Here is a 7210-nt window from a genome sequence, read left to right as displayed (position 1 = left end):
GGAGAGAGACACGCCCCGCTATTGCATATGGACAAGTATGTCCTTAGGCTTTACTCATAGTATTCATGGCGAAGTTTCTCCTTCGTTAAATTGTTATATGGTTGGAATTGGAAAATGATACATGTAGTGAATTGCTAAAATGTCTTGGATAATGTGATACTTGGCAATTGTTGTGCTCATGTTTAAGCTCTTGCATCATATACTTTGCACCCATTAATGAAGAAATACATAGAGCATGCTAAAATTTGGTTTGCATATTTGGTCTCTCTAAAGTCTAGATAATATCTAGTATTGAGTTTTGAACAACAAGGAAGACGGTGTAGAGTCTTATAATGTTTACAATATGTCTTTTATGTGAGTTTTGCTGCACCACTTCATCCTTGTGTTTGTTTCAAATAACCTTGCTAGCCTAAACCTTGTATCGAGAGGGAATACTTCTCATGCATCCAAAATCCTTGAGCCAACCACTATGCCATTTGTGTCCACCATACCTACCTACTACATGGTATTTCTCCGCCATTCCAAAGTAAATTGCTTGAGTGCTACCTTTTAAAATTCCATCATTCACCTTTGCAATATATAGCTCATGGGACAAATAGCTTAAAAACTATTGTGGTATTGAATATGTACTTATGCACTTTATCTCTTATTAAGTTGCTCGTTGTGCGATAACCATGTTTCTGGGGACGCCATCAACTATTCTTTGTTGAATATCATGTGAGTTGCTATGCATGTTCGTCTTGTCTGAAGTAAGAGAGATCTACCACCTTATGGTTAAGCATGCATATTGTTAGAGAAGAACATTGGGCCGCTAACTAAAGCCATGATTCATGGTGGAAGTTTCAGTTTTGGACAATATCCTCAATCTCATATGAGAAAAATAATTGTTGTTACATGCTTATGCATAAAAGAGGAGTCCATTATCTATTGTCTATGTTGTCCCGGTATGGATGTCTAAGTTGAGAATAATCAATAGCGAGAAATCCAGATGCGAGCTTTCTCCTTAGACCTTTGTACAAAGCGGCATAGAGGTACCCCTTTGTGACACTTGGTTAAAACATGTGCATTGCGATGATCCCGTAGTCCAAGCTAATTAGGACAAGGTGCGGGCACTATTAGTATACTATGCATGAGGCTTGCAACTTGTAAGATATAATTTACATGATACATATGCTTTATTACTACCGTTGACAAAATTGTTTCATGTTTTCAAAATCAAAGCTCTAGCACAAATATAGCAATCGATGCTTTTCCTCTATGGAGGACCATTCTTTTACTTTTATTGTTGAGTCAGCTTCACCTATTTCTCTCCACCTCAAGAAGCAAACACTTGTGTGAACCGTGCATTGATTCCTACATACTTGCATATTGCACTTATTATATTACTCTATGTTGACAATATCCATGAGATATACATGTTACAAGTTGAAAGCAACCGCTGAAACTTAATCTTCCATTGTGTTGCTTCAATGCTTTTACTTTGAATTATTGCTTTATGAGTTAACTCTTATGCAAGACTTATTGATGCTTGTCTTGAAGTACTATTCATGAAAAGTCTTTGCTATATGATTCACTTGTTTACTCATGTCATATACATTGTTTTGATCGCTGCATTCACTACATATGCTTTACAAATAGTATGATCAAGGTTATGATGGCATGTCACTCCGTAAATTATCTTTGTTATCGTTTTACCTCGCTCGGACGAGCAGTAACTAAGCTTGGGGATGCTGATACGTCTCCGACGTATCGATAATTTCTTGTGTTCCATGCCACATTATTGATGATATCTACATGTTTTATGCACACTTTATGTCATATTCGTGCATTTTCTCGGAACTAACCTATTAACAAGATGCCGAAGTGCCGCTGTCATGTTCTACTGTTTTTGGTTTCGAAATCCTAGTAAGGAAATATTCTCGAATTGGACGAAATCAACGCCCGTGGTCCTATTTTGCCACGAAGCTTCCGAAGACCGAAGAGGAGACGAAGTGGGGCCACGAGGTGGCCAGACCACAGGCGGCGCGGCCCAGCCCTTGGCCGCGCCGGCCCGTAGTGTGGGCCCTCGTGCCGCCTCTTGACCTGCCCTTCCGCCTACTTAAAGCCTCCGTCGCGAAACCCCCAGCACCGAGAGCCACGATACGGAAAACCTTCCGCAGACACCGCCGCCGCCAATCCCATCTCTGGGGATTCAGAGATCGCTCCCGCACCTCGCCGTGAGAGGGGATTCATCTCCTCGAGGACTCTACGCCGCCATGGTCGCTCCGGAGTGATGAGTGAGTAGTCTACCCCCGGACTATGGGTCCATAGCAGTAGCTAGATGGTTGTCTTCTCCCCATTGTGCTTCATTGTTGGATCTTGTGAGCTGCCTAACGTGATCAAGATCATCTATCTCGTAATTCTATATGTTGCGTTTGTTGGGATCCGATGAATAGAGAATACTTGTTATGTTGATTATCAAAGTTATGTCTATGTGTTGTTTATGATCTTGCATGCTCTCCGTTACTAGTAGATGCCTCGGCCAAGTAGATGCTTGTAACTCCAAGAGGGAGTATTTATGCTCGATAGTGGGTTCATGTCTCCGTTGAACTGGGAAGTGACGTAAAATTCTAAGATTATGGATGTGTCGTTGCCACTAGGGATAAAACATTGGTGCTATGTTCAAGGATGTAGTTATTGATTACATTACGCACCATACTTAATGCAATTGTCTCGTTGCTTAGCAACTTAATACCGGAGGGGTTCGGATGATAACCCGAAGGTGGACTTTTAGGCATAGATGCATGCCGGATAGCGGTCTATGTACTTTGTCGTAATGCCCAATTAAATCTCACTATACTCATCATAATATGTATGTGCATGGTCATGCCCTCTTTATTTGTCAATTGCCCAACCGTAATTTGTTCACCCAACATGTCGTTTATCTTATGGGAGAGACACCTCTAGTGAATTGTGGACCCCGGTCCAATTCTCTATACCGAAATACAATCTATCGCAACATCGTTGTTATCGTTTTCTCGCAAACAATCATCATCCACACTATACATTTAATCCTTTGTTACAGGCAAGCTTCGGTGAGATTGACAACCTCGCCGTTTCGTTGGGGCAAAGTACTTTGGTTGTGTTGTGCAGGTTCCACGTTGGCGCCGGAATCCCCGGTGTTGCGCCGCACTACATCCCGCCGCCATCAACCTTCAACGTGCTTCTTGGCTCCTACTGGTTCGATAAACCTTGGTTTCATACTGAGGGAAAACTTGCCGCTGTACGCATCACACCTTCCTCTTGGGGTTCCCAACGGACGCGTGCTGTACGCGTATCAGGGTTTCAGCCGGTTAACGCCGTTAACGGCGTCTGCCACGTGTCAGTTTGCATGACGTCAGCAGTCAACGGGCTCCCGGAAACACTTGCGCAACGGTCCGATTTTCCGTGGCGGAAGGGCGCCCAAGCGCGACGGACCGAAAACGTCGTTGGACTTTGCCTGACGCAGTTTCCACAACAGAACCCATATCGTCGGGTTAGGCCCATAGGCGACGAAAAATACCCCTTAGCGGACGATTTTGAGACGTTGTCTATCAGAGTTTTTTGCGCATGAAATAACTCAATTAGATATGTTAATCTCATTTGTTGACTCTCTGTTGACTAGCTACTTGAGGGTAAAACTGAGTATATTGCACTTGCCAGTCTAAGTACTCGAGGGGAAACCGAGTACGTATAAAATTTCGTATAAGGCCCGAGGTTATAACCGAGTCCTTCCAACACCCAGAGACTCGGTCACGTGCCCGCGGTAGGCGTGCACTAGCGGACGCGTGTACGATGCGCCACCTTTGTCTTCGTAGAGCACTTTACAAGTGCCCCTTCGCAACGAGAATCTCCGCGCCACCGACTTCAACCGCCCGGTGAACCATGCTGAATCCATTGGCAGATGCGGCGCTAGAGTTGGAACGACGGTGAACGTGCATGCGTTCATGGCCAAACACAAAGCACTTGGGATTCGCTCGCGCAACCTCCGGGCGAGTCAGAGGCGCAACTCGGGAGGCGTTGAACATGCCTATCGCACTCTTCGTATGTGACTCGCTCTATCCGTAGAGCAGCTTAAATTCATGTAAAATGTAGCTTATGTTGTAGGGTTCTATCGGTACTACTGTTGGATCCGTCGTGAATATATCTATGCTATGTTGGCTCGCCGTATGCAACTTATCCTATATTTTTCTCGGATTTGTGCCCTAGATTTCCTACCTGATTGGGTAAAAACGAAGGCATAAAGAAATGAATATCGTTAAAAAACAGAAGGAGAAGCTGCTCTAGATTTGCTACTAATTTGGGCTATCAAATATGAATGAGATCGAGCGAGAGAGAGGAAAAAGGTACATTGAAAACTGCTAATCTGGGCGAAAGAGACGAAAACCATTCGTGCCCACGTCCCGAACCCACACGGCTCCACACGCTACGGCTCCACACGCTACGGCCCCACACGCTACGGCCACACAAACATGGTCTCGTCCTGTCCCACGCGGTTCCTTCCTACCAGCCCCACACGACGCGGCCCCACAAACGACACGACCCCACTCGTCAGCACGGAACGGCCAACTTAACGGAATCTCGCTGTCCGAGCCGCTTGCTCCTTCTGCGGGTTTCGGACAAGGTCTTGGGGAAAACTGAGGAAAAACTAAGGAGCTGGGGAAAACTGAGCACAACTAAGAACCCGAGGGCACGAAAATAGAAATCCCTTGTTCAAATTCCTGTAGTCTCCACACATCCTTCTACCTCCATCTCTTTTATCCACGAAGATCACAGGTGATCCCCATGGTGAGATACTCTCTTGTATGAATCCTTTTTGTTCCAAGTCATCCAATTGTTCCTTGAGTTCTTTCAACTCCTTAGGCCCCATCTTGTATGGTGCTTTAGCAATCGGAGCTGTGCCTGGAATTAGGTCGATAGTAAACTCTATCTCCCTATTTGGGGGCATTCCAGGTAATTCCTTAGGAAACACATCCTGGAATTCATTTACTACAGGTATATCTTCCAACTTCACTTCCTTCATGCTATTCAACTGTAGCTCGACTTCGATCTGTGTATGCTTGTCTCCTTGGTAGATCATTCTACTTCCATCGGGGCTTTTCAAAGATACGGTCTTGTTCACACAGTCGATCAATGCTCCGTTAGCTTCTAACTAGTTCATACCAAGAATGACATCAATGTCCTTCATCGGTAAAATGAACAGGTCCGCGTCAAATGCGCATTTATTGATCATAATGACTTGTCCTTGTTTGGTATGGGTTACTACTATCGCCCCCCCCCCCCCCCGCGGAAAGTATGGTTATAGGTGTATCTAGCTTAGTGCAACTAATCCCATGTTTGATGATGAATTGTTGAGAAATGAATGATGTAGTTGCACCAGTATCAAAAAGTACTTTGCCAGGATGAGTAAGTATCTGGAGCGTACCTATCACCGCCTCGATCGGAGTTAACCACCTCCTCCAAGCCGGTGCGGTTTAACTTGCCGAAGGGTTTCTTGTTCTTCCAGTTCCCTCCGGTGTTTCCTCCTCGACTTCCTCCTCCATTCTTATTCCTAGGACAATCCTTCATCATGTGTCCTTCCTCACGACAACCAAAGCAGATTATCCTTGGCTTCCTGCAGTCCTTGGAAAAGTGTCCCTTGCCTCCACAGCTACGGCAAACAATTTGGGCCATAGGCTGGTTATTCGAACCCCTTCGGTTGTTGTTGTAGTAGTAGTAGTAGTTGTTGTTGTTGTTATTGTTGTTGTTGTTGTTGTTGTTGTTGTTGTTGTAGTTGTTGTTGTTGTTGTTGTTGTTGTTGTTGTTGTTGTTGTTGTTGTTGTTGTTGTTGTTGTTGTTGTTGTTGTTGTTGTAGTAGTTGTTGTTGTTGTTGTTGTTGTTGTTGTTGTTGTTGTTGTTGTTGTTGTTGTTGTTGTTGTTGTTGTTGTTGTTGTTGTAGTAGTAGTTGTTGTTGTTGTTGTTGTTGTTGTTGTTGTTGTTGTTGTTGTTGTTGTTGTTGTTGTTGTTGTTGTTGTTGTTGTTGTTGTTGTTGTTGTTGTTGTTGTTGTTGTAGTTGTTGTTGTTGTTGTTGTTGTTGTTGTTGTTGTTGTTGTTGTTGTTGTTGTTGTTGTAGTAGTAGTAGTAGTAGTAGTAGTAGTAGTAGTAGTAGTAGTAGTAGTAGTAGTAGTAGTTGTTGTTGTTGTTGTTGTTGTTGTTGTTGTTGTTGTTGTTGTTGTTGTTGTTGTTGTTGTTGTTGTTGTTGTTGTTGTTGTTGTTGTTGTTGTTGTTGTTGTTGTTGTTGTTGTTGTTGTTGTTGTTGTTGTTGTTGTTGTTGTTGTTGTTGTTGTTGTTGTTGTTGTTGTTGTTGTTGTTGTTGTTGTTGTTGTTGTTGTTGTTGTTGTTGTTGTTGTTGTTGTTGTTGTTGTTGTTGTTGTTGTTGTTGTTGTTGTTGTTGTTGTTGTTGTTGTTGTTGTTGTTGTTGTTGTTGTTGTTGTTGTTGTTGTTGTTGTTGTTGTTGTTGTTGTTGTTGTTGTTGTTGTTGTTGTTGTTGTTGTTGTTGTTGTTGTTGTTGTTGTTGTTGTTGTTGTTGTTGTTGTTGTTGTTGTTGTTGTTGTTGTTGTTGTTGTTGTTGTTGTTGTTGTTGTTGTTGTTGTTGTTGTTGTTGTTGTTGTTGTTGTTGTTGTTGTTGTTGTTGTTGTTGTTGTTGTTGTTGTTGTTGTTGTTGTTGTTGTTGTTGTTGTTGTTGTTGTTGTTGTTGTTGTTGTTGTTGTTGTTGTTGTTGTTGTTGTTGTTGTTGTTGTTGTTGTTGTTGTTGTTGTTGTTGTTGTTGTTGTTGTTGTTGTTGTTGTTGTTGTTGTTGTTGTTGTTGTTGTTGTTGTTGTTGTTGTTGTTGTTGTTGTTGTTGTTGTTGTTGTTGTTGTTGTTGTTGTTGTTGTTGTTGTTGTTGTTGTTGTTGTTGTTGTTGTTGTTGTTGTTGTTGTTGTTGTTGTTGTTGTTGTTGTTGTTGTTGTTGTTGTTGTTGTTGTTGTTGTTGTTGTTGTTGTTGTTGTTGTTGTTGTTGTTGTTGTTGTTGTTGTTGTGTTGCCTTCTTCCTCTTCTCCTCTTGCAGCTGCTTGAAGTCATCTTCAAGAGTGATGGCTGCATCCACCAACTCTTGGAACTCGGCCGCTCTCATCATTCTCGAGTCAGTACCTTGAACTGGGACTTAACCCCC

Source organism: Lolium rigidum, chromosome 2 (assembly GCF_022539505.1).
Source record: "Lolium rigidum isolate FL_2022 chromosome 2, APGP_CSIRO_Lrig_0.1, whole genome shotgun sequence".
Lineage (NCBI taxonomy): Eukaryota > Viridiplantae > Streptophyta > Magnoliopsida > Poales > Poaceae > Lolium > Lolium rigidum.
The sequence above is the reverse complement of the archived record's forward strand: the minus strand, read 5'-3'. Positions refer to the sequence as shown.